This window comes from Castor canadensis, chromosome 7 (assembly GCF_047511655.1).
Source record: "Castor canadensis chromosome 7, mCasCan1.hap1v2, whole genome shotgun sequence".
In the NCBI taxonomy this organism is placed as follows: domain Eukaryota; kingdom Metazoa; phylum Chordata; class Mammalia; order Rodentia; family Castoridae; genus Castor; species Castor canadensis.
In genome coordinates, this window is record NC_133392.1 from 3,598,431 (window position 1) to 3,625,480 (window position 27,050).

The 27,050-nt window shown below is 43.8% G+C and overlaps 1 protein-coding gene across 4 annotated transcripts in view; it reads right to left on the minus strand.

Moving 5' to 3' along the window:
* The window catches only part of Mgmt (O-6-methylguanine-DNA methyltransferase), a 248,197-nt gene that overhangs the window by 215,175 nt on the left and 5,972 nt on the right, over positions 1-27,050 (minus strand). The window lies entirely within an intron of this gene.

Consider the following 27,050-nt stretch of genomic DNA (forward strand, 5'->3'; position numbering starts at 1 on the left):
CCTGTGTCAGACATTTGGTATACTGCACTGACTTTATTTTTCTGCCCTTAGTCTGAGCCTAATTATGTCATCTCTTTCTTGTGCATTTTTCATTTTGATCAGTATGTACACTTAAACACCTAAAATTCTTCCTTGGTTCATATTGGGTGCAAATCAATAAAATTACTAAATTAACTGAAATAACCAGTAAGCCTGGGATGTACAACAGAGCCTTAGATCTGCCGGCCATATTCCCAATATAGCCAATACTATATCCCCACACATCAATCCCAGAGTTTCCCTCAAGACGGCGGCTCCCATCAGACTTCCCAGCAGCCTCAGCACTTCTCTGAGGGTATCTGCAGGCTTCTTGCTATGCCACCTCCCAGGTGTGCTCTGCTGTGGTGCAGCCCTGACATGTTGCACCACAGCTACTCAAAGTCTTCTTCCACCCATCGTACACCTGGCACCATCCCCATCCCCATCCCCAAAGCCAACACCCGCCTTGTCACACGCCTGAGGGTAGGCACAGGGGAATGGCCTCCAGTATCTCACTCATTCTCACATATAGGTACCACAGTCTTCTCTCCCAAGGTATGTGGTATCCTACAAAAGCATATATTTTTAACAACTGTATTCTATTTTAGCCCCTAGGAAATACTCAATAAATATTCTCTAAGGGATGGCTTCTGTGTTGCCTCATATCAAAGCTTCCTTTTCTTACATGAGTCCCACTTGGCACTCCTGGTGTCCTCTGGTTCCCTGTGGTCCTTCCAGGGGTCAGAAAAAGAACCACTGGGCAGAGGGCAGCACATGAGGGGGATGGGAGCCATGCCAAGTCATCTGAGTAGACAGCATACCGGCCTGGCCGACAATCGACAACTCTGCTCCCTCCCACCTGCAGTCTACACTGAAAGCTCAAGCACCACCACCCCCCAAACACACACACACACTAAGCTCACACATTTGGGCAGGCCTCGCCCTACCTGGGCACACGGGCTCCCAGCTGCTCTTCTTCCCAACTGCTGGTCCAGAGCAATTTAGCATCACACCATTCATGGGACAGGAGAAGCTTTTCAAAACCAGAAAGTTAGATTTTTACAAAAATATGCAGAGAGATTTCAATGAACCAGGCAAACTTTACATCCCAGGATCACATAACCACGGAAAAGCTAAATTGGCAAAAGTCAGAAAATACACTGCCTGGCAAAGCAGAAAGACTTGTCTGAAGTCACCTCTAGCAAAAGTAGAACACATGTGCCACACAGTACCTTGACATCATCCTGCAGGGGAATTTCAGCTGAACACCTGGTTACTATCAACTTCCTAAGTAACTTGGAACTAAAATAACTACCGTGATTGTAAGTTGCTTTCTCCTGTGTAAAACACAACTTCCTCTACAGAAACTGCAGAGTGCAAGGAAATATTAATGTGCCAGGCAAACAGGGCCAGAGCCAAGGACAGTGAAGAGGGAACAGCGTGTGTAGCTGAGGCTGTGTGTGGATGCGTAGGCAGAGGCAATTTTGAGTGTGATCTCCAGGGACAGGCATTGCCATGTGTGTCATGTGAACAACAGCTAGCACACTATGAGAGCGCAATAAAAATTAAGCCATCACAAGAGGAAACTTTACCCCATAGCTTAAAGCACTATCTATGCTACACACTTTTGGGTGGCAGTAATAAACATGTCATAGAGGAAAGGCAAAACTTTCAACCCAAAAGGAAAAACCACATTGCACTCTTATAAATCCAACTGAAAACTGGCTACCCAGGGAGCTTGGCAACCAGCACCACGCCCCAGCCTGGCAGATGTCCTCACTTGGAATAACTGCCCAAGTGATGAAATTGTGCTGACTATGTCATTCAAACAAGTGAGCAGCACTAACCACAAACCGTCTTCATGACAGCAAATACTACATTCATTTTTGTCAAGCACATAGGCAGTCTGGCCTGAGATGTGTATTTAACTTGGATTTCCAAATTACCTAATTGTTCTACACTGAGGGGCCAGTGCAGCTCATCCCCACGCACTTGACATTTCCGTTCTGGAACCCAAATCTGCGTCTTCACCTCCCTGATAGTCACTAACTTCCCTTGTAGTGTTCTGCCCCTCCTCCCTCTGTCAAGCCCTCTGATACTCAGCAGTACCATCCCCCATGGATGCCATCCACACTCATCACACACGGGGCTGTTGTCAACGGCAGGGCCTCTAGGGGTGGCTGCCAGAGCCACCTGGAAGATTCTACTAAATGTCCTTTAACACTGCAACTCTGGAATTCTACCCTCTTGGCATCTGGCCATGAGAAAGCTACTGCCACCTGCGGGACAGGCAGGCTGAGAGGCACTTCTGGGCTCACTGCAGACTAGAAAACCTAGGGCCAAAAACAAACAACAAAAAAAAAGGTAAACTTGATGAGAGAAGCAGAGGGCAGATGATATCTCAAAAACAAAAATCCCACAGAACTTCCAGAAGGGATTCCCACCCTGCAAAAGACTAATATCCCACCCAGAACCTAGTAGCTTAGTAAATGTTTTATCTCAATTTGAACTCTAAAGATCTGGTAGAATATAAAGACAAGCTTTAGGATTGATTCCTGCCTGCTAAAGTTTAACAGATAAAATGTATTGAAAGCAGATCCATATTTATTTTGTGGATGAAAGGTTTCTCCATCTCACAAGTAACTAATACAATCAAAGCACTCACAAATACAGTGGTTCTCAGAAGAAATACACTATGAGAGTGGACAATAAAAAGTTGCACAGAAACCATTTGTCATTTTGGCCCACTCACCAGAGGCTCTGTGCACATGCTTCCAATGTCTTGGGTCATAAATCCCCATCTTGTGCCCACTCACAGGACTTTCTTCCCCAGACACCAGAAAGGAGGACTTTCTAGCTACTGGAGCACTCATTCCTGGGGTACTAGCATCCCCAACTCAACAAGACCCTCTTCAGAGGAGGACTGATGACCATGTGTCTTCCATCAGGGCCTTTCCTTCCAGAAGCCTGCCCTAGACGTGGCACCTGACTCCAGGGTGGCAGAAGCCAGCTCCAAGCCAGGTGGTCTTCACCCAACAGGGAACATCTGTCATCCACACAAGAATACCCTGCATTGCTAGTCCAGCTCTGTCCCTGATAGCATGATGCTGCTCCACGTACACAGTGCCAGAGATGGAAGTGTTAAGTCAACAGCTGGAGTAAATGAGTATAAAACAAGGGGACACTCACTGCTTGCAGGGAGACAAAATCAAGGGCTTGGGTTTAGAGCAGAGATGGTAGCACAGTGAAGGTGACACAGGGAGGGCTGGCACCAAGGTATCCTGCCTGCGGGCTCGCCATAACACTAGACAGGGCTCTTCCCACCGTGTCCTCACTGACCCCTTCTCGCCTCGTCCTCACTGACCCCTTCCCACCTTGTCCTCACTGACCCCTTCCGACCTTGTCCTCATTGACCCCTTCCTACCTCGTCACTGACCTCTTCACGCCTCATCCTCACAGGCCTCTTCTTCCCATGTCCTCACAGGATATTTCCATGTGGATCTCCACTGTAAGCCTCAGTACACGACAGTACCAGAAACTCATTGTAGAAATAGAAAAGTCAGGCTGGGATCCTAAGTAACTGGACCCATGACACACAACCACTAAACAGCAGATTGAAGATGGCATCCTATTTTGCATACAATGGCTAGAGGCCTATGAGGATGTGGTGACATGCCTTCAGGACCCAATTCAGGTTCCTCCAATTAAGTCCCTATGTTTCATGAAGATTCCCTGAAGAACAAGATATTCAAATTCAAGGGCCAAAGAGAAGTTTAATGGGAGGAATATGAATAAGATTTAAGAGGAGTAGATAGGGTTTTTAAATGGAAGGAACAAAGTATGCAATGTCACCAAGAAAGAAAAACAAGAAGAATGCAGTTCTACCAACTGCAAGTAGACTCATGGATGGAGCAGAGTCTGGAAGACAGCCCCGTAGGGTGCCAGGCTGGCTGGTGATGTGAAGGAGGTCTGAGGATTAGGTACTAGGCGGTCAGCAGTACTGGCGTGAGAGCGATGGTCCAAGTGGATGCTCAGAGATCACCCGGAACTGTGATTCCCACTGAATGGATATTTCACTTGGCCTATATAGCTTTAAAAGGAACAAAGAGGTGGTGGATTCTCAGAAACCCACAGAACTAGAACGCTCTATTGCTATGAGGGGTCAAAAGGGGTAAGAAAGAGATGGAAAATGGTGCCACAAGGATGCTGCTTGAGAGGATGGGAGGTCATCAACAGAAGTAGGGTAAATGTGGCTGAGAACCATCCAGGCTTTGAACAACTTACACAGAGAACAATGAGTGGCCTCAACTATGGCTGATATTTGGGGCCAGATAATTCTTTGTTTAGTGGGCTGTTTTGTGCAATGTGAGATATTCACTGGTGTGCCTGTCCTCTACTCTCTGGATGTCAGTAGTGATCCCTTATCTGGGACAACCAAAAACATCTCCAGTGAGAACAGACTCCCCCCGACTTGCAAAGAGATGCAGAGAACAGTGAACAGTAAGGAGCGAGGCACAGTGGCAAAGGTGGGCAGATCCCGTAGAGCCAGGCCACAACCTCCGAAACTTCATGGTGCCTGCTTCGGTTGGTGGGCTCAGCATCCAACTGAAGGGAACACAACTGCTCCAGACCAAGTACAACCACCTCACGATTCCCATCATGCTTATAAATTAACAGTGATGGTTTCTCAAACACAATGTCTGGTACATTCGAAAAGAAATCAAGAGGGGGAATGAGCAAAAACAAACAAAACAGTGACAGACCCACAAAAATTGAGACTTTGGAATTGTAAGATACAGACAAAAAGTTATTCTTAACGATTTTTAAAGAAATGGGGCTGGGAGTATAGCTTAAGAGTACCTGCTTAGCCTGCAGAAGGCCCTATCCAGGCAGTGTTGGGGCTGACTCCCTGTGCACAGATGGGATGGCCCAGAGACCTTATTAAGAGTCACCAGGAAAGAAAGCTCCTGATCTTCTCACAACATGGATGACATGGGAACGCCCAGAGTCTTCTGCAGTTCTCAACAGGACATACTGGAAATGCTGAGGGATTTTCTGGTCGTCACAAAGTCTGTGGGAGCTATTAACATTCAAAGGGCAGGAATTAGGAATGTTCTGGCATATGTCAGACCATCCGGACTATGGGATCATCCTACATCCTTGGTCATTTTCAAATATCCTGCAATATATTCCAGTCTAAAATTAATCAGACGCTAAAGCACATCTCCATTTAATAAAGGGAAACACAGAATTGTTCGCAATTTTACTATTCATGACTTTCAGGAATGCAACTACAGAGTAATTCAATGGAAAGATGGACTTCACTTATTTTATAAAATGACCAAAAGTTGTTTATCCACCGTTGTGGCAAAATGATGCCCCTAATGTCACGCAGCTCAGATGAGGCCTGTCCCATGAGGGAGCTGCCTTCACATGTAGATGTCGTGTGCTTCTAGGTACGTACACCTGACGACCTCATTAGCTCTCCTAGCACAGCCCTGCCCAAGCACTCCTGTTCTAAACCTGGGTTATTATAAGTTATGCTCTTTTCTTTCTTTAATTTTTTTGAATTGAATAGCAGGTATAGGAGATGCTATCCATGAATTTCATTTTAGTATTATAAGGGGAAGGTTATAACACGTATTACCTGACACTGTTGAAAACCATCTGGCTACAATGAGAAAGTCCCAGCACACAAACTCAAAGACAGGAAAACAATATACACTTTGAAAACAAACCTTCCTTAAACTTCTTTTTACTAACTGTAATATCTAGCCTTTCATATCTAAGTGACTTAATAAACTATGGGAAAAAACAAAGAAAAAGGCCCATTCCCTTCAGACAAGGAGCTCTGCTACAAAGAGAATAAACCACCCAAGCCCCCGATGGTCAGAAATCCAAGTCTGTTTCTACCTGTATGTTGGAAAAGCTGAAGCCAGAAGCCTCTAAATAAAAGGTAATGCAACTAGACTTAACACAATAAAAGATATTACCTTCAAAATGCATTATTGTTGCCAATTATAAGAATCACTTCAACTTAATTTCAAAAGCACAATCACCCTGCACAGAAACAGTCTCTTTTTTAAATTTCAAAGAGTATTACATTAAGGCAATAACTCACCTTCCAGCCATAATATCGCTCTCTCTTATTGCAACACCACATTTCATAAATACTTCTCATCGACAAGTCAAGCTAATTCAGGTTAATTTTATTGTATTTTGGTGCTATCTCACATTTGTGTGCAATTACCTTTATCACTTTATTGCCAAGGCAGAAAGTAATCAGAACAATTATTTGGAAACGGGGGTTTGTAAATTCTAAATCACAGATGCTGGCATTTTTGATAAAGCAGCAGCTTTATCTCGGGAAGTGGCAGGGACAGGGGATAAATCATGTATCAGTCAAGTGCAGCTGACCCCCAAGTGCATCGCACAGTATCAGAAGTGCTTCCAAAGAAACTTTCCTGCATCATCCATCACTCTTCATAATGCTAAAATAGCTAGCTACACACCTGAAGGATAGAAGCTAGAGGGTAATAAAAGAAATCCAAGTAGTGTAGGCAAAAGCCATTAGCTGCTCTCCTTTCACACTACAAGATGTGGCCTGGAAACGGGGCCACGCACATAAACAAATATGACTTCACAGTAACTCTAAATATCTGTATTCATAATTGTCAACTCACGTTTAAATATAAGTGAAATATGGAGCACAGTCATAAATAGAAAAAGTACATCTCTGGACTACAGGCATTTTTACACGTTTGGGGATGGCTGCTTTTTCAACTCAGCCATGGCTCTTGGGTTTGCACAGACCACGCATGTGCCCCCACGCACACTCACCTGGTATGCCCTGGCATCTTCTCTAGTTCTTGTTTGGTCCTATAGTTTATTACTCAAAAAAGAATGCAACTTGATTTGAAAGAAAATAGTAAAAGGAGAAATCCCTAAATTCCAATATGTAGTTTCTCCCAAGTTAAATGACATACAACAGGGGTGTGGGATTTAGGAAGGGAGGTCACCCATTCTGGTCACCCATCATCACCCAGGACTTTAGCTGCAGCTTTCCTTGGGGACAAATACATTTCTGGCATACAGTCCTCAACCTGTTTTAACTTGTTTTTATAAGGCCAGCTGAAATAACTATGTGATCATTTATTTCCTTTTCTTATCAAAAAGCAAATACAAAAAATTCTGTTCCCTTAGGCAGGTGACCTCATGCCAGAGGGCTACTGGAAGGTCCAGCTGTAGAGGGGTGGCCTGGCCCTGGACCAGTGCTTTACAGACATTGTCTCATTTACTGCTCACAGCTAACCTGACACAGATCAAATTATCTATAGATGAGAAAGCAGACAGGAAGGTCAAGGGACTAGTCCAAGGACACAGCACAGAGTGGCCAGTGGGTATTCAAGGTCAAGTCAGCACACTTCAGAGCCTGGATATTGGCCATGACTCTCAACTCTCTCCTGGGCACAGACCCGTCCAGGCTGCATTCCTGCTAAAAGCCAGTATGGGTATGGGTTAACCTCCAGCCTTCAGGTGGTGGCTCTGTCACAGTCTGCTTCCATTTGTGGCATCTCCATCTCCTTACACAGCAGCAGGAGGACCAGGGCAGGAGAAAGCATGGACAGCTACATGCTGGCACTTACATACTCCTACCACCCAGCTCCAAGGGGCCACTTCAGCTCACACTGCACTGGCAAATCTAGGTGGGGTCCCACCACTGCAAGGGGATGGTGCAGTACAGTCTTCCTGCATGTCCACCAAAGGAGACGTGAGCAGATTGATCAACACTACCTCCCAGGACTGCCACAGAAACCAACGCTGCAAAACTCTAGTGTACTCTCAAAATAAACTACTTTGTGTCAAGCATGGTGGCACGTGTTTGTAATTCCAGTACTTGGGAAGCAGAGGCAGGAAGATTTGTGAGTTCAAGGCCAGCCTGAGCTATATAGGGAGTTCCAAGCCAGTCTGAGCTACTTAGCCAGACCCTAGTTCAAAAAAACAAAACACATCCTATGCTCCTTTGCGAAGCTGCCCACCACTCTATTCCCTTTCAATGGAGTTGGAATAATCTTTGTTTTTTTCCTAAGGAAAAAAAAAAAGACAGAAAGGAAGGAGGGAGGGAGGGAGGAAGGAAGAAAGGGAGGAAGAAAGGAAGGGAGGGAGGAAGGGAGGGAGGGAGGGAGGAAGGGAGGGGGGGAGGAAGGGAGGGAGGGAGGAAGGGAGGGAGGGAGGGAGGGAGGGAGGAAGGGAGGGAGGGAGGGAGGAAGGGAGGGAGGGAGGAAGGAAGGAAGGAAGGAAGGAGGAAGGGAGGAAGGGAGGAAGGGAGGAAGGAAGGGAGGAAGGAAGGGAGGAAGGGAGGGAGGGAGGGAGGGAGGGAGGGAGGGAGGAAGGGAGGAAGGAAGGGCCTGTAATTGCTCATTATATGGCAGATGGAAATGTAAGAATGAAGAATGGGTGGCTGCTGATAAATGCAGAAATTCATGAGGTAGACAAAAAGGAACAACCATTGTAAAAGCAGAACAGGACACACCAGTCCACTAAAGTAGTTAAAAGCCTGTCTGAGACTGAGAAACTGTTGACATTACCCCATGGGCCACCCTAAGCACATTTTCCAAAGCACTGTAAAACAGACAATACTTTCTCAGTTTGAAAGTGATGGTTGCTGTCCCTCATACAGGAGACATGGGCCAACCCCCAGCCTGGAGAAAACAAAGGGGCCCTTTGCCAGCCACAGGCAAGACAGAGCAGAGAGGAATCAAGAGGCCAGAGCCAGAGTGGAGAAGAGGCAGTGGTGCTGAGCCCTGAGTACAGAGCAAACCTCCCCTTGAAGCCCTTGTTGTTCACGAGCACATGGACAGAACACTGCCCAAGTCAACCTCCACCAGCGGAGCTAAGCGCAGGAAAGAAGTTTATAACGACTGTGATGCAAGGGGGAAGGGGCTCTCAGAGCCCCTTTATGAGCCATCAGGGAACCCTGCCACCTGGAAGTGACCAACCCAAAGTCACTAGACTTACTATTGTTGTGTTACTTGTCTCTCAAAGTCTGTTCAACTCCAGTGTTCTATAATTCTACTTAAATTTATGTGAAAGCTGTCAGTGAAATAGGAATCACACTGATGAGAGCTACCACACTGTCTGGGTAAGGTTATAGTATTCATAAAATTGATCCTTAAGATAATCCACCAAGAGATGTGACATAATCCAGACATCACAGATGAAGAAGCAACACCAAACACAGTAATTTCCCTGAGGTCACATTTCTGGTAAGTAACTGAAGAGCCTAAAATCAAAGCACTGTATTCTAACACAGGAGCCCAGCCTCTCCATCACTACGCTCTCCTGTCACCTACAAATGACTGAACAGAGAGCCTACCAGAGGCATGGCTTGCAGGGCTCCACCAAAGTGCACACATCTGCGGTAGAAAGCTAGGCAAAGCCAAAACTAGGAGCAATGAGGACCCTCCTGAATACATGCCACTGGTGACCCCACATAGTCTGAGGAGTTTTAAAACCCCAGTCAGTCTTAATGCGGTTTCCAGTACCAGCATTTACAATATTGGTCCACACTTAAAGATTTGTGCCAAAAAGAGTATAAGAAAAATGAAGATATGCTTCAGAAAGAATGAATTAGGGAATACCTAACCTATTAATATGCAATAAGTAAATTTTCAGGACAATTAACTCCAAATTATTTTTCTACTGTATTCAAAAGCAAGATCTAGTCATGTCGTAAGTACCCCCACCAATTGCAGTATTCCTCTGATGAAGACTGACGGTAAATCTGTATTTTCCTTAGCAAAGTCTCCTAGTCCACTGCCACCAGCAAAACCCTTTATGAAGCCTGACTCTGGTGATAAGGTTATGCCTAATATAGTATCAATAAAGACAGATGACACTTCAAACCTGTTCACCGTGAATGCTACACAGCACGCCACACCATTCACCTCCTGACATATTAAAGTAAAACCGGGTTTCTTAAAGGGTTTTATGTTAATCTGATGATGTATTTTCCGTATTTCTGATTCATGACAAGGAGAATTAAGAACCATAATGAATCACATGTAGGTAAAAATTACAGAGTCCATAAAATGGAAATCCTAAGAAAATAAAATGTATTAAAGAAAAAAACTGAATTAATGAGAATGCTATGAAAAGTAATTGTTATTCTTCACATAAAATAAGAGGACTGTCCTTGCTTTCTTTTTATTTGTTCTCAACATGCAACATTTGGATATTTGAGAAATAAGCTAATTAGCTAGTACATCTATTTGGAAACATGCCATCTAGTTTGAAACAAAATGATTTCATTTTTCTCTCCATTCTAGTCCAAATGTCAACTCTGTGTTCCTAACCATGTTTACAGAAGAATTCTGTAGAGTGGAGCCTTTTCACCAAGGAAGAACAGGAAACACTCCTTCACAAGCAGATCTTCACCTACCAGGCCATCTGCATCTAGAAACAGGAACAGAACTGATGCAGGTTTCAGCAGCCGTTTAAAAGAAGCCTTTATCTGAGTAAATACACTGCAGACTGCCAGAACCAGGTTTCTCGCTTGCACAAGAAAAAGGGCAGAGGCTGGAATCTAGAATCCTCTGGTGCTGAATTCAAATTAGAGGCATCAGGATGAACTCCTGCTTGTTAACATGCATGCGGATGACAGAAATGAAGACCAATGCTTGTGAACACACAGGTCAGCATACAACATAAAGGCCTAGTCCTGCGCCCCACCCACTGAGGAGCACCAGGAGCCACAGCACCTCAGCACCAGCAAGCACACCCCTCACCCAAACCTTGGTTTCTAAATATCATTTTCCAGTTAAAAGGCACTGAGACCACTTGGAGAAGGAGCTGAGTCCAGAGCTGGGAGGGGAAATAAGACAGGCCCAGGTTATACCGTGGTACCGGAGAGTAACAAAATGCTAGGAAAAGGATAGACACAAGAGCCAAACTCAAGAGCTTCTCAAGAGGCAAAGTGGCAGTCATTTGAGTGACCTTCCATAAGATAAACATTCACAAGTCCAGACTGGTGTAAATAGTTCACTGAATAATTGAATAAACAGAGAAGCGGGAACAGCTCTTAAGAGTAATCTCAATCAGTATACGAAGAGAGTGAAGGAAATACAAAACCTTCACCAACAACACAATAATAACTGTTGCAGGTGGGATGCACCCATGGTGGGTGGATACCTGGGGAGACTCAAAATATATCCCCCCAAAATATTTATTAATCTCCAGGGAAGAATAGTCATTTTAGTTGGAGAATTGTGATAGTGTTTACCTTACCCAAAGGACCAAGGTCAACAGCAGCAACGGACAGACAAATGGATGCATGCATCCCATTACAGGACACCTGAAGAGGACACATTACTGTAGTGCCTTCCTACCAAAACCTCACAATGTGATCATGAGACAGTATCTGCAAATCCAAATGAGAGACGGTCCATACAATAACTGGCCAGTGTCCTTCAAAAGAAGCCAGGTCAGCCATACGCCAGTGGTTCACATCTGTAATCCTAGCTACTCAGGAGGCAGAGATCAGGAGGATCACAGTTCAAAGTCAACCCAGGCAAATAGTTCACAAGACCCTATCTAGAAAAAACTCAATACAAAAAAGGGCTGGTGCAGTGGCTCAAGGTGGAGGCACTGAGTTCAAACCCCAGTACCAAAAAAAAAAAAAAAAAAAAAAAGGGGGTTGGTGAAGGCAGGTCACAAGAGGAACTGCCACAAACCAGACGTCTTAGTCCATCTGGGCCACTATGACACACGCCTTAGACCGGGTAGTTTATTAACCACAAAAATTCATTCTCACAGCTCTGGAGGTAGGCAGGATCAAGCTAAGATCACAGACTGGGAGAGTCAGTGTTTGGAAAGGGTCAAAAGTATCCCGGTTCATGGATAACACCTTCGTTCTGTGTCCTCCCTAAAATCACCTCCCAAAGGCCTCACCTCCTAATGCCACCACATTAAGATGAGCACGTCAACACACGAATTTCAGGGGACACAAACATTCAGATCATCACACCAGAAAAGACAAAGGAGAGACAGCAAGGTTTGCAGTGGTACCAGCATGTCAGTGTCCTGGATATGCTAACTGTGCTCTGGACAGGTAAGGAGCTAACACTCAGCAAAACAGGGTGAAGGTTGTTTGTTAAGATTTTCTGTACGACTGGTACAACTTTCCCAGAAGTACAAAATTATCTAACAATAAAAGTCCAAAAAAAAAAAAATATCCCGTCATCTGTGTATATGCAGGGTCTATTCTGACCCCATATCCCTGGCTATTCAGAAACCAGAGAAATGACAAGGGATTGCATGAGGAATCTGCAGACCCGTCTCATCCCCAGAGAACCGCAGCACAGCACATCTGATGGAGAGGATGGAGCCAGGCATCAACCTGCAGTGAGAAGCCCCCCAACTTGTGGCCCCAGACCCATGACATTGCATGTCTGCCTGAAATAGGCCGAGGCAGAGCTGAGGACGAGTTGCAGCAGGGAAATAAAAAGGTTAAACAGATCATAAATTAGGATTAGTGTCTGCTGGTCAGCAGCTTTATATCTCATTATAAATTACATCAAGAAACGAGGCTCCCCAGTCACAATCAGAAACCGATCCCAGTGTCTGCTTCATAGCCTCTACCCCAATAGGCCTTTCTTACAAAAACATTAACTAATTAATAACATGCAAAAAATGAATATATCAAGACCCCTTTTAACATACAGTAATTAAGAGGAGAAAAGGTACAGATTATGTATTATTTTATTAAATGCAACACTCAACGCTAGCTACCTTGTAAGGTGCTTCTCCCTGTATTTTCCCCAGAAACATCTAGTCCAGTACGGCTGGCCTCTGGAGCCTCTTCTCAGACTATCCAGCTGCTCAGCTAAAGTGGCTAGAGCTGGGGAGACCTCGGTCCAGATCTGCCCACCCAGAGAGGGATCTGGGTCAGGCCATACAGAGCAGATGGAACTCACAGCCAGAGACGGCAGCCAGTATTTTATTTAGACATTTTTATAAGGAAGCCAGAGGTTGCTAGCACCGCCAGAATAGCTATACAAATTTTGATTTTACTAAAATGTTATGTCCCTTGAGCCAAGCTATTAATCTTGTTATAAAAGTAGTCTCTCCTCTTGCTGGCCATTCATTAAACTTTCATAAATTTTAAAATGTACTTATTGTTATTGGCTCATATGGAAAAGGCAAATAGAAAGTGTGTGGTGCTAAGGTAGCCGGCAAACCAGATCTGGAGAGGTGGCTGCAAGAAGAGACACTTTCATGAAAATCCCAGGCACTGGGGATCCTCAGGCATTCAGAAGACACAGTTTTCAGTGTGCAACAATGTTTCATCTCAAAGGAAGACATTATCTTCTTTTTTTAAGAACGAGGATAAATTAACAGAAAAATATCAAATGGAAATATTAAACCAAAACCACCTCCCATAACTATACTCAGAAGACAGCCGTGTGTACAGGGAGGTCTGCAGTGCCCATTCCCAGCCATGAGGGACCCCAAAATGCCTGCTGCCACATCAATCTTGTCAGCTGCATGCCACTGCCCATAGCCCACTGGACACTGGGGAGGCCACCAGGCTCTGGCCTGTGAACAGTCTGCGAACAGCAAGGGAGCCTCTGTGTGCAGACCAGGTGCATGGCTATTTCTGCAGAAACTCACAGAGGATGAAGCTCCGATGTCATTTTAACTATGTGAAGCAGCAACGCCTAGAAAACAAGGAAGAAGAATTCTGGCGCGAGGAGATAAGCCCATGCCAGGCCAAATTCCATATACGTTTGACAGGGAAGGCATGTCCGTGTTATCATTTCTCCCTCTTTGACTATGTGATACAGCATGAGGTTATGATTATATAAATGGTTGCAGAATTTTGGAGTAGGCTCTATCAAAAGAGATGAGAGTTTTCTTTCCCTACAAGCAAACAGGAATTTAAAAGTTCAGGAGGCCATCTATCATCTGAGATGAGTCATAGTCAGAAATGAAAGGTGCACTTTCATTACCACTCGCCCTATAAAAGCTTCCAATCCACAGGGTAAAAAAACACACTGAACTTTAATAAGCAGTCCATTATAACAAATAAAACCAAACACCTAATTACCAAGTGACTATTTATAATCTCTAAAATAACTTAACCCAGTTTTCTAAAGCAGATATTTTAAGATTCAAAGAAAGGTCTTCATGAAACCAGCATTAGGTACTACATCCATTCTGCCTAGACCCAGAGGACCAAGAGCCCTGTAACTCTAAATTGCATTCCTTGTACCAAAATAAAAATTAGTCTCATTTACAAACAGCAATTATTTATAGTAGAAAACTGGATCATAATTTAAATTAATTTTGACAAAAATTTGAAATGTGGTTAAAGGAACATTGCAGAGCAAACACAGCAGAGTGCATCTTTATGTAATCAGTTTTGCAATGCGAGCTATTGCCAACAAAACCTTTTATTCTTCTCTCCCTCGGCCTATCTTAATTGTTAGCATCTTGTTTGGGCAAATTCCTCTCCCCACAGAGTGCTGTCCTTATTGACACAGCAGAGGGAAAGCGTGAAACCTGGAACTGCACAAAAAGGCCCTCAAAGCAGTCCTGATAACACTAAATGCATATAAACAAGCAAAGAAACCCAGATGTCAGACTTGGACTAGACTCTGAAGACCAATGAACACCATTTAACAAAAAACACTGATGCTTTGGACACTACATTGCCCATACAGCAGCAACTGGCCACGAGGCTTCTCACTTAAACTAATGACGTTATCCATATTGGACAGCACACACATAGAACACTGCTATTTTGGCAGAAAGTTCCCTCGGACAGCCCTGTGACCCTGTAATTGCACCTACTCGGGTAACTGAGGCACAGGAGGTGTTGAGGAGTTGAGTCCCTTGCTATCACAAAGCAAGTGACCGATCACTGGGCATGTGCCATTCAGTTCAGCCCAGTATAAACCTGAACATCACAGAGTTAGGAACTTGTCTGTCCAATGCAGTCGGAGCCTACACACCCCACACCTCGGAGGCCCAGGCATCCAAGGACACCACAGAGGCAAACCGAGACCCCCGACCAGGCAAGAGGCTTAAAAAGGGGGAGACGTGAAGACACCCCATGTTTCCAGGCAGAGACAAACCAACTGCCCCCTGGAGGAGGGCAGAGAAGGCATCATTGATTGAGCTCCTCAGAGGTCAAGCAGATGGAGCTCCACCCAGAAGAGCTCATATTCAAACAACTCACCAACCTACGGTACCAAGTTGTCATACATAAGAGTCACAGAAATGACAAACAGGCAAAAAGTACAAACCCTACATGCCACCATAGGGTTTCAGATATTCCAAGATGCTGGTAGAAAACATGAAATAAGTACTTATGAAATATATAAATGAATAAAAGTTAATGACGGGAGAAAGAACAAGCAAGGAGCAAGAGGAAATGAAAACTGATCATTCATATTAAAGAAGAATTGGATTTCCACTGCATACTATAACAGAAATTAATTCCAAATGGTCTACAGACTTGACTATGAAAAGGAAAAGTGATCTTTCTAAAAGGAAATACAGAGTGATATTTTTATTGCAGGGAACAAGGAAAGGCTTTCTGAAACAAGATACAAAATGTGCAAACTATAAAGAAAAAAAAATCATAAATTCAATTTCATTCAACTATATTAAAATTAGGAATCCCTGTCCATCTTAAGACCCTATAAAGAAAATGAAAAGGTAGGACATGGCCAGGAGATCACTGTAGCCCAGATGGCTGACAAAGGATGAGAATCCAGAATATGCAAAATGCCCCTACAAATCAGTAAGAACAGGACAACCCAACAAAACGGTGAGCAAAAGGAGGCACAAAAAGATATCTCACAAGAGAATAGCCGTGAGTGAACGTGAACTGACACTCACCCTCAGAGATGATCAGAGGAACACAAACCAAGACCCCGTAAGTTGTGACATTCTGCCCAGTAGCTTAGCAACTATTAGGAGTTGGTAGCTCCCCGTTTTGGTGAAGATGTGATCAGCTGATAGGAGTCTAATCTGCTTTAGTCGCGTGCACAAAGCGGTTACTGTCCTATAACACTGAACACTGACAGTCCGACAGTTCCACCCTGGAGAATACACTGAGGAGAAACTGTCATACTCATGCACTGACAGCCTCATACAGTGATCACAGCTGTAGATCCCAGCACAACCTGGGACCATCCAAACAGCCACTGACAAGACAGTAAGAAAGCTTACCATCAAACTATCAAACTGCACAATAGCCACACAAGGAAAAGCCACTGCGCACAGAAAGCGGATGGACGACGGCCAAGGCAGCAACTTGGATGAGCTGAGACACAAAACTCTGAAAGCAAGAGCAAGTCTGAGACGCGCAGCACAATTGCCTTTTGTAAAGATCAAAATAAGCAACAACAAGTGGCCTGCTGTTGAGAAACATACAGGTATACAGTGAAATATGGGAACTTACAAGGCAAGAGAGCAAATGGTGAATGCAAGTAGCAAATTTCAGGAGAGTGATAAAATCGGGTGTAGACAAGTAGGAAAAGTCCAGGGCTAACCAGGAGAGGAAGCCAGCTCACAGGACCTGCAATGCGTCGGTCTCCAGTCAGTGACCCACAAGTGTCCATCCTGTCATTTTACTTCATAGCTTGTGCATCCCCACGAATCCTTTATTGTGTCTCAAACAACATGTAATTTTGAAAGGAAAAAAGGAAAGGACGGAAAGAAGAAATGAGGGAGGGAAAGGAAAAAAAAAGAAAGAGAAAAATACAGAAGATCAAATTCATACAGTAAAGGACACTGAAGTGAAAATTCTGTAAAATGAAAATTAGACATAACCTAAAAATGTGTGTCAACAATTAACAGAGTAAAAGCAATAAATATTTCTCCCAGAGACTGAATATTATGCTCAGATAAACTTTCGGAATTTGATCATTTGAGACTGAGAAATAGCTTGTTTTCCTATCACAAACTATATATATTCTATAAGTATAGTTCTATAGAGACAGATATTCCTTTTGTGGGGAGGGAGCAGGTGGTACTGGGGTTTGAACACAGGACCTTGAGCTTGCCAGGCAGGTGTTCTACCAGTTGAGCCACACCCCCAGCAGTTTTGCTTTGGTTATTTTTGATAGGGTCTTGCTTTGTGCCCAAGCTGGCCTGGATCGTGATCCTCCTATTTTTGCTTCTCTTGTAGCTGGAATGACAGGTGAGTACTACCACACATGCCTGTCATACTACTATACTGGTTGAGATGGGGTCTTGTGAACTTTTTCGCTGGGCTGAGCTTGGACTGCCACCCTCGTAATCTCCACCACCCAAGTAGCTAAGATTACAGGTGCAAGCCACTGCAACCAGCCAGTAATTTAAAATACTATTACACGTATATAGATGTATATACACACATCTACCCCTTAACACATCTGCCCCTCATCTATAATAAGAATTACACTTAGCAAGCTGGCTGTGGAGCAGTCAGGAGCACCTGCAGGCCTTATGCTTACGTGGACACCACAGAGTAGGACAAGCCATCCAAGAGGGCACCTGACCCTGCACACTCACACAGGACATGCACTTGTTCTTACTTTTCAGTGTGCTTGTGGCTGCACTGGTGTGCTGCTGGCTCACAGCCTCACTCAAGGAGGTACCCAGGACCAAAGACAGCTCTGGATGGTTCCTTCCAGGCAGACAGCAACTCAAGGGTTTAATGCTATAACTACCTTCTTAAATTTAACTGATGAAGTCTGGGCAAACTGCACAGCATGTGAGTTCTGGCAGGAAAGAGCCCACCTTTCTTCCATACAGTCTCATCTTGGAAAATGTGAAAATGACAGCAGAGAAAGTTTCCAGTGATGACACTCCAGACTCAACAGCAACAAGAGAAAGTAACCTGAATTAATGAGTTTTCTTTGTCCTCTCAGTTTTGGATTCCCTTCATATGGAGTTGGACTGTTCCTTCCTTGGAGCAAAAATACACATGAAATTCTTTATATTTCTGGACAGAAAGTCCACTCATACTAAAGTCATCGAACACCTGTGATCTAGAACTTAATTGCAACTTCCTCAACAGATATGAGGAAGGGGAAGACTAGCAACCACCTGAATTACTGGAAGGTGCACAGGAAATACAACTACAAATGGATCTAGTAAAATTGTACCAAATTTAGAAGTAAATTATTTTTCTTCTTTAACATTGTTTCAGGAGAAACAACAGTGACAACAAAGCTGTCTACTATATCAAGTCCAATGAGGAAGATGTTGATTTTGACATCTGTGAGGGCCACAATTAGCAAGCAAGGAGAATGCCCTTAGAAAACAGCCAATGAGGCTTTTCACCTGTGCCTGCCTTATGAGCCCAAAGCCTGGGGTGTGGACCAGAGGACTGGGAACATGAGCAACTTCAGTCTTGTATAAGTGCAGCTGGCATTCCTTCTGTCACAAGGCTTGTGTTAGAAACTTTGTGGGAATTTACACTTCTAGCCATGATGGAGTAGCTAGGAGAAAACTGAACAGGCAAAATATAGTTTTCTAAACAGCTCTACCAGATGTAAGAAGCTCAATGAAATCCAAACAGAAGAGATGAAAACTGCTGAAAACAAATGACAAACAACCAACCTCAAAGGTGGCCAGGATGGAGACTAAGGGACTGCAGAAAGAAATACTACATTAAGGTACTAAGTTTAAGAGTGACAGCCAACTGCTCCTCAGAAGCTATGCAAGGCAGGATACAATGGAACATCTTTACAGCACTGCGAGCATTAAAAATGACCAACCTACAATTATCTAAATAACAATCTACTTTCAAGAATTCAGGTGAAATAAAGGCCTTTTCAAAAACAAAAGCAAGACAACTCATACATCAGCGGACTTGAACTTAAGAAATTTGGTACCAACAGTTATTCAAGCAAAAAAAAAAATTTTTTTTAACAATACTAGATTGAAATTAGGACCTATACAGGGGAATGGAGAGCTCAAAAAATTGAAAATGTGCAAATAAATAAGTACTGAGATTTCTTTTCTAGTTTTAAACTCCTTAACTGTCTACAGCAAAAATAACAACATATTTTGGAGTTCATTATTTATGTAGTAATAAAGTGAGTAAGGTAAAACCCTACACAAAAAAGGGCTGGCCGAGTGGCTCAAGTGATAGAGCATCTGCCTAGCAAGACTGAGGCCCTCAGTTCAAACCCCAGTACACCCCAAAAAAAGTGGAGTGCAAAATAAAGGCACTCCAAGTGAATTACATCACTGCATGCCAAGTGTATTATGTTATGTGAATATAGACCATAATAAGCTAAGCATGGACATTACATACTCTAGAGAAACCCTAAAAAGAGAGGAAAAATCCTAATGGGCCAGTAGTGAACATAAACTCTGAAATTAGAATCATAAAAATATATTCAAGAAATCAAAAAGAAGGCAGGGAAAGGGGAGAGAACAGAAGAATAGGATGAACAGAAAACAAACAGCAAAACGGTAACCCTAACCCCAGTCATGTTAACAATATATGAAATGTAAATGTATAAATTTTCTGATTTAAAAATACATTGTTAGAATAGATTTTAAAAATTTTTTTAAATGCAAGAAACCCAACTGTATCTTTTCTACAAGAAACACACTGAGTGTCAAAGAATAAAAAACATTAATGATGGGAACCGATCAAAGGAAAGCAGGAGTAGCTATCTTCACATCAAACAAGTAATTTCAGAACAAGGACTATTACGAAGGCTGAAAAAGACCTTTTCCTAGAAGGAAAGGTAGACAGGTAATCCTCCAAAAGGACATAAAATTCTAAATTTGTGCATTGTGTACCTAGCCAAAGAGTCTGAAGCAGACAAAGCAAGAACTGATAGCATTCAGTGGGGAAGTGCAGAAATCTCCAGTGATATTTGGAGATTTGGAAAGAAATAATAAAGACCATAAATCAATAAAATAGAAAAGAAAAAGAGAGAGAAAAAAATCAATGATAACAAAAGTTGCTTCTCTGAAAATAAAACTGATTAAACCTCTAAATAGACCAATCAAGGAGAAATAGAGGAAATGCAAATTACCAATGTCAGGAATAAAAACAGATGCATGAAAATCCTACTAATCTTAAAAAGATAACAAAAGAATATTAAGATATTAAAGAAATAAAGCCAATAAATTTAACAACCTATATGAAATGGTCAAATTCCTTGAAAAACACAAAATCTCAAAGTCACTCAAGAAGAAATAAGAAAACTAACAGTCCTATATCTACTTAAAGAAAAAGCTGAATTTCTGGTTAATGATCTTTTCCCAAAGAAAACCTCACATCCATTGGCCCCGTTGTTTTGGTCCTGTAGCAGGGCAGCACATCATGGTAGGGATCCCGGATGGAGCAAAGATGCTCACCTCATGCTGGGATTCAAGAGAGAAGAAACAGGGGGCAGGGTCCCACGTTCCCCTCCAACAGCACGCCCCAATGACCAGAAGTCCTCCCACCAGGCTCTACCTCTTTAAAGTTCCACCACCTCCCAAAAGCACCACACTGGGGACCCAGCCTCCAATGCATGGGCATTGGGAACACCCCAGACTCAAACTATGCCAGGCACCTACGGAAAGCTATGGTTAACAACATGCTGAGTGGTGGAAGACATGGTGGGAACGCCGTGGTGACAACCACTGTCACCTTCGCAGAACAAGCCAGTGACCCCAAAGCACAGACTCACTCTTCCTCCCAACACACACCCAGCTGAGGGGAAAGCCAGGCTCCTCAGAAATGTCCTCTTGAAGCAACTAAACTTGTACCTCAGTCATTGTTAATACTCTGAGCAAATGGGAAGTTCAACAAAGCACTTCTGCTGCAAACCCAGGACAGTCATCAGGATAGCACTGTGCCTGGTGGGGACTTGAGATTACTTTTTTTAAATTTATTTATTTATTTTGCAGTACTGGGATTTGAACTCAGGGCCTCACACTTGCTAGGCAGACACTCTACGACTTCAGTCACTCCACCAGCCGTGGTGGGAACTTGAGATGGACTAGCCAAGTTCTCCTTAGAACAAAAGCCCCTCTTGTACAAGTTACTAACTAACGATGGTTCTTCTGACTTGCATATCTGCAGACATCCCTCAAAATGAACAACGTGAGGCTGTCAACATGAGCAACACAACTGACAGCCTTTGCTACTGCTGCTGCAGAGGTGAGGACTTCTAGCTGATGGCCTAAGGGGAGTCTGAACCCACCACCATGGCCCCCAACATAGCAGACCCTCCAAGAAGAAAGGGAAGTGGTGCTATGGACAGATCTGATCTCAGTGCTGTGTTATGGAACATGCCTATATTTGGAACTCAATGAAGCAATGTTTCCCACAGACAGACAAATGGCATTACAAGACCATTCAAGGGGCTGGGCACACCAGTAGGTTGTCACACAGCTCCTGACTAAGGCTCAAGCTCCACACTGCAATGGCCTTCAAGAAACTGCCACCTGGCACTGGGCAGAGTATGTACACCTATAATCCCAGCACAGGGAAAGATGAGGCAGGAGGATCACAGCTTTGAGGTCAGCCTGAGCCACAGAGCAAGAACCTGTTTCAAAACAAAACAAACCAAAATAACCTGCCACTTGTCCAATTATGATGGAATATCTGAATAACCATACATATCTGAAAAGGATTAAAAGATTAAAGTTCTCTTTTCCAGCTACTCATCTTAGTGAGGTCAGATTCTCTTGAAAGGTTTGAACCAATGCTACATATCATGAGTGACTTAAGACAGAAGCAGGTGTGAGAATCTAACTGACTTCTATTAATCCAGACACTGAAAAGATTTGAAACAAAGGAAAACTGGTAACACCCTTCTCACTAATTGCTGTTTATGGAAATTAAAGCTACTTTTCATTTTAAAAAGTTATTTACAAAAAATCTAAAGGTCTATTGTGATTTACATGAATAAACATTTTTTAATTTCACAATGTTAATTTTTTTCATCCTAGAGATTGAACCCGGGGACTCGTGCCTGTTACACAAGCACTCTACCATTTGAGCCCAGCCCTTTTGTTTTTATTTGGGTTTTTTGGGTTTTTTTTTTTTTTGATAGGGTCTCAGATCTCACTACCTTTGCATGGGCAGGTCTCAAATTTGCAATCCTACTGTCTCTCCAGCTGAGATTGCAAATTTCCAATTTCTACTGACTAGCTGAGATTATTGGCGTGCCACCACACCAGTTCCCAATATTGATTTTTAAAAGCCATACAGTTGGGTGTCTGTATCTTCACATTCAAGCACTCAATCTACCATGGATTGAAAATCTGGGGAAAAACTATGTCTGTACTGAAGATGTACAGATTTTTTTCTTGTCATTATTTCCTGAACAATTGTGTTAGGTATTATAAGAAATTTAGAGATGATTTATAAGTGAGGATATGTGTAGGTTGTGTGCAAACATTATGTGTATTTATATAAAGAGTTGAGCATCCTTGGGCTTTGGAATCTGGGAGGAGTCCTGGAACCAGTAACCTCAAGGAAACTGACAGACCACTGTATTAACACACACAGGCTCTTTGTGAGTCTTTAAGTTTTAAGCACAACAAGCTCCAAGACCAAACAGTGTGAGGATCTCCAGCTTGGGGGAGTTTACCAGCCATCTCTAGGATTCTGTAACCTGCAGACCTCTTGAGGACCTACTGCCCCAGCCACACACGTGACCACCTGAGAGGGACCTGAGGGCCCTGTCTGCTGACATGGGAAGACAGATGTCCATTGTCCTATTTTTTTAAAATGCTTCTCACTACCTCCACCTATAAAACCACCTGCACAAACCTTTCCACAAAAATGTGATTAAATCTCTCGGGGCAGGGGGGAGGGCAGTTGAGGCGGGGAGGTGGCCCAAATAATGTACACACATGTAAGTAAATGCAAAAACAATAAAATAAAATAAACCTCTCTAGGAAACTTCCTCACCAAGCTCCACTGGACAATTGACACTACATCACCCCAAAGTTGGGATTGGAAAAAAAAAGAAAGAAAGAAACCTATGGCAGAGCAAGTCAGTATAGGAATACAGTTCCATATGAAAACATTTAAAATACAAATATTTTGGTCAAGATGAAAGACAAAAAAATAATCAAGCAATCTATTCTAATTGGGTTCCCATGGTAACTGAACAATTGGGTTTTTTAATATAACATCCCAACGGCCCAATGCACACTTGTAAAATACACTTCCAACAGCCCACATTGTTTTTACATTACAACACTCCCAGGAAGATCAATTACTATACATCCCCACCCTAACCATTAGTGGCAGGAGACTTTAATACTGTTGGCCACATTAACATAAGTCACGTAAGGAACACTACATATCACAGTAATTATATAGAACTAATAATACACTTCGGATTCATCCAGCATGTTCTGAGTAATAAACCGATAGGAAGGTTGTCACGGAATCGTGTTTATGAAATGCGAGAAATCAGGCCCAACTACATACTGAGCCATTATGCCTCCCTTATTGATTCTGAGGATAAGCAGAATCAATCATTAATAATTACATTATAAGATGACCCTCGAGGTTAATCATATTCTTAGAGACTCTCCTTATGGAATTAAACAACAAACAGAGCTGCTAATAAATAAATAAATAAGAAAATTGAGAAGAATTCAAATCCACACCTTAAATATTAAGAGCATGACCCAGGGGATGCCCTGGGACTCTGGCTTTACCACCCTGACCACAGCAGTCTCTCCCAGGCCACAATGGGCTCCCTAAGCAGTGTCCAAGGAAAGTGGTGTTAGTCTATAGTGTGGGGGACAGAGGACCAGGGTACTCAGAAATGGACAAAGATGACCACCCCAGTTCTCTTTGCAACAACCCTAAAAGTCTCCATGAGTTAGATACATTTTGTAGCTCTACAACTGGTGAGTTGGACAGAAGTAAATTTAACAATCTCCTAACTATTTAGGTTGCCCATCAATGGCTAGATGTAACACAGGCTGAACTGGTACACGTATGAGCCAGCAGCCTTTCAAGAGGAAAGGTTTGATAGGTCCCCAACTTGACCAAGATCTATGTTTCTGGGAACTAAACCTGGTCTCTAACAGGATGATCACATGGCTGTGCCAGTCCTGGATCCAGTACTCATTACAAATATCAGGTAGCATCCTGGTAGCAGCCTCTGCCGGCCTCCTTGCTGTGACCCAAGGAGACTTGGTCCCACCGGCACCCACCAGTGCTCAGAGTCCCGCTCAGCATGGAAAGTGACGGCAAGAGAGGTGCAGGGAATGTGTTAATCAGCACATGCAATGCCCACGCCCAACATCCATCTGCCTCGACAGCTTAATCTGATGCTCACACAATGGTGACAGAAACAAATTTTTCTGCACAATAAAGAATAGTACACATGGGTTTTCTCGGGATAGCTAGCTAAATTCTGTAACTTTTTGAAATATATCATTTATTTTCTTTGCCCATTACTCTAGAAACTTCCCCTTGAGTGCTAAAAGCCTTACTAATAAGAGCAACGGTGTACTCTGAGCACATCTCCTATCACCACTGTGCTAGAGACATGACACGTATTCTCATTTGATTCCCTGTCACCTAACACAAGTGCAGCCATCACTGCTGGCATTATTTTAACTAGATAGCAATCTCAAAACACTATGACTCTGAAGCTCCACTTCAGAGGGACTTCCCTGAGCTCTGGCTTTTAACCACCATAGACCTGTCCAGGCCAGTGAAGACAGGTGGCCTCAAACACTCCCACTTTGACTTCATGCTGGGTCCTTCTGTTTTTCCTTCCAATACACTCACTTGTCACTCACTGTTCAGGACCCCTCAGCTGCTGTTCCTCCCCAGATCTCCTGTGGCTGCCTACCTCTCATCCCTAAATCTCTACTTAGAAGTTAACTTGTTCAGAGGGGTCTTCAACTCTGGCAAGGTTTGGATATGAAGTGTCTCAAGAAAAGGCTCAAGTGTTAAGGCTTGATCTCCCACTGGTGGATCCAATCATTAAAAGGTGATTGGATCCTGAGCACTCTGACCTAACTGATGATTCCATTACTACTAGAGAAAGTATGTCACGAAAGTCATGCCCTAGAAAGATATGCCTTGTCCCCAGTTGTATCTATCTCTCTCTGTCTCTCCTTTTTCTGCCCCCCACCCCCACTTCCTAGCTGCCACGAGGTGAACAACTGCACCATCACATCCTCCCCCCATGATGCACTCCCTTACCACAGGCCCAGAAACCACAGAGACAGCCATCTCTGGTCTGTAACCTCTGTGAGCCAAATAAATCCTCTGTCCTTTCCAGTGACAAAAAGCTAACACACACTGAACCATTAGCTAACCCCCCAACAAAAGCCAAATTCTCTTCCAGACACCTTCACTAGCACCTGAAATACAAATGTATTTCATCTCCCCAACTATGAGAGAAGCCCCTGGAAGACAAGATCTGTGCAAACCTGCTGTGGCTTGAGTGAGTTTCCCAAAAGTACATATACCAAAACCCTAACTCCTTGGTGCAGCAGGACTGAGAGGTGGGGTCTGGTGGAAGAGGTTTGGGTCATGAAGGAACAGATTGCTGGCTTTATCATAGAGACTGGTCAGTAATTGCAGGAGTTCAGCCCTCTTTTCCCTCTTCTGCAGGTGCTGGGTTACCCTTCCACTCTCTACCATGAACTGAAGCAGCACGAGACCACTCTAATCTCAGACTTACCAACTCCAACACTGTGAGCTGAAATAAACCTTTTCTTAGAAATCACCCAGTCTCAGAGAATTTTGTTACAGCAACAGAAAACAGACTAAGCCAGAGTCTGAGGCTGGGAAGGAGGCTGACTCAGGTATCCCTCAGAGATTATCTGCTGCCCCAGGGATACTGGTAAGCCCCTGCAGAAACACATTCAGGTGTGCCAGCCAGCTAGAATTTTCCATGGTCTTTAGCAGGGGAAACGAAGCACACACTTTGTTTTTAATTTGCATTCTGATGTGACTGTACACCTAAAACTTGACGATGTGATTTTAAAGATTGCATTGCTACCTGCAAGATGTACAGAGTACCCCCCATGGAGTGCAGGCTGGGGGTGGAGGTGCCTCTTAATGAGCTGCCTTCCTGCTGACATTCCTGCTTGAACGAACAGTTACAACAAGGCAATCTTCCCACCTCAGAGCCCAAATGCCAGGCAAGGCAGAGGGGCTTACTTACCCTTCCAGAGCCACACAATGCTCCCTGACTTCCCCCAACATGTGCTTTCTAATATCCACACAAAAAGCAAATACACCAACCATTTGCTTCTTTCTCTATAAGAAAAATGATGCAAATGTAGTCATAACATTTCATAACTAGCCTCTACTCTCACCCACATGCACCACTCAATCAGCAGCCAGCCAGGCTGGCACAGCAACTTCCACAACACAGCCCCCAGCCCTCTGTCAGTCCTCCTCTTCCCCATCTGGCCCACACTTGGGCCAAGTGACCAGTGAGGTAAGCACTGATAGCCTGGAGTCCCTCAAGCACAAAGAGCAAGCGGAAAGACCATTCAGCATGTCACTGGGGTCCTCCAGGGACTGACCGCCCACTGCTTCAGCCTTCCTCTCTAGCCAATGTCACTCCCTACTCAAACTGAACTACTTGCTGACAGGTCCCCATGTACCCTAGAGTTCACATTTCCACAGCTTTGCCTGAAATGCTCCACCCTTGGGCCACTCGGACAACTCTCACAGCTGCCCCACGAATCCGTGTATGCAAATCAGGCAAGAGCCCCTGGCCCACAGGGATGAGGCAGGTGCCTAAGTCCTGGAAGGTGGCTACACTTGGATGCTGCCCAGCCTTCCTCTGGCCCTACAACACTGGTCCTGTACTCTCTAGTATATTGTGGGGAAGACACAGCAACAAAAGGCAAAGAACCCACAGGCAGGGTCTTATCATCACCAAGTCTGCACTGTGCTCACCCCAGTTATAGTCCTGCATACTCCTCAGCGGGGTCCTGAGCACTGTCAAGCAGGGACACACTTGTATGCACTGTTTTTCCCACAATGATAGGGAGGCTTTAGACCTCCCTATCTTTGC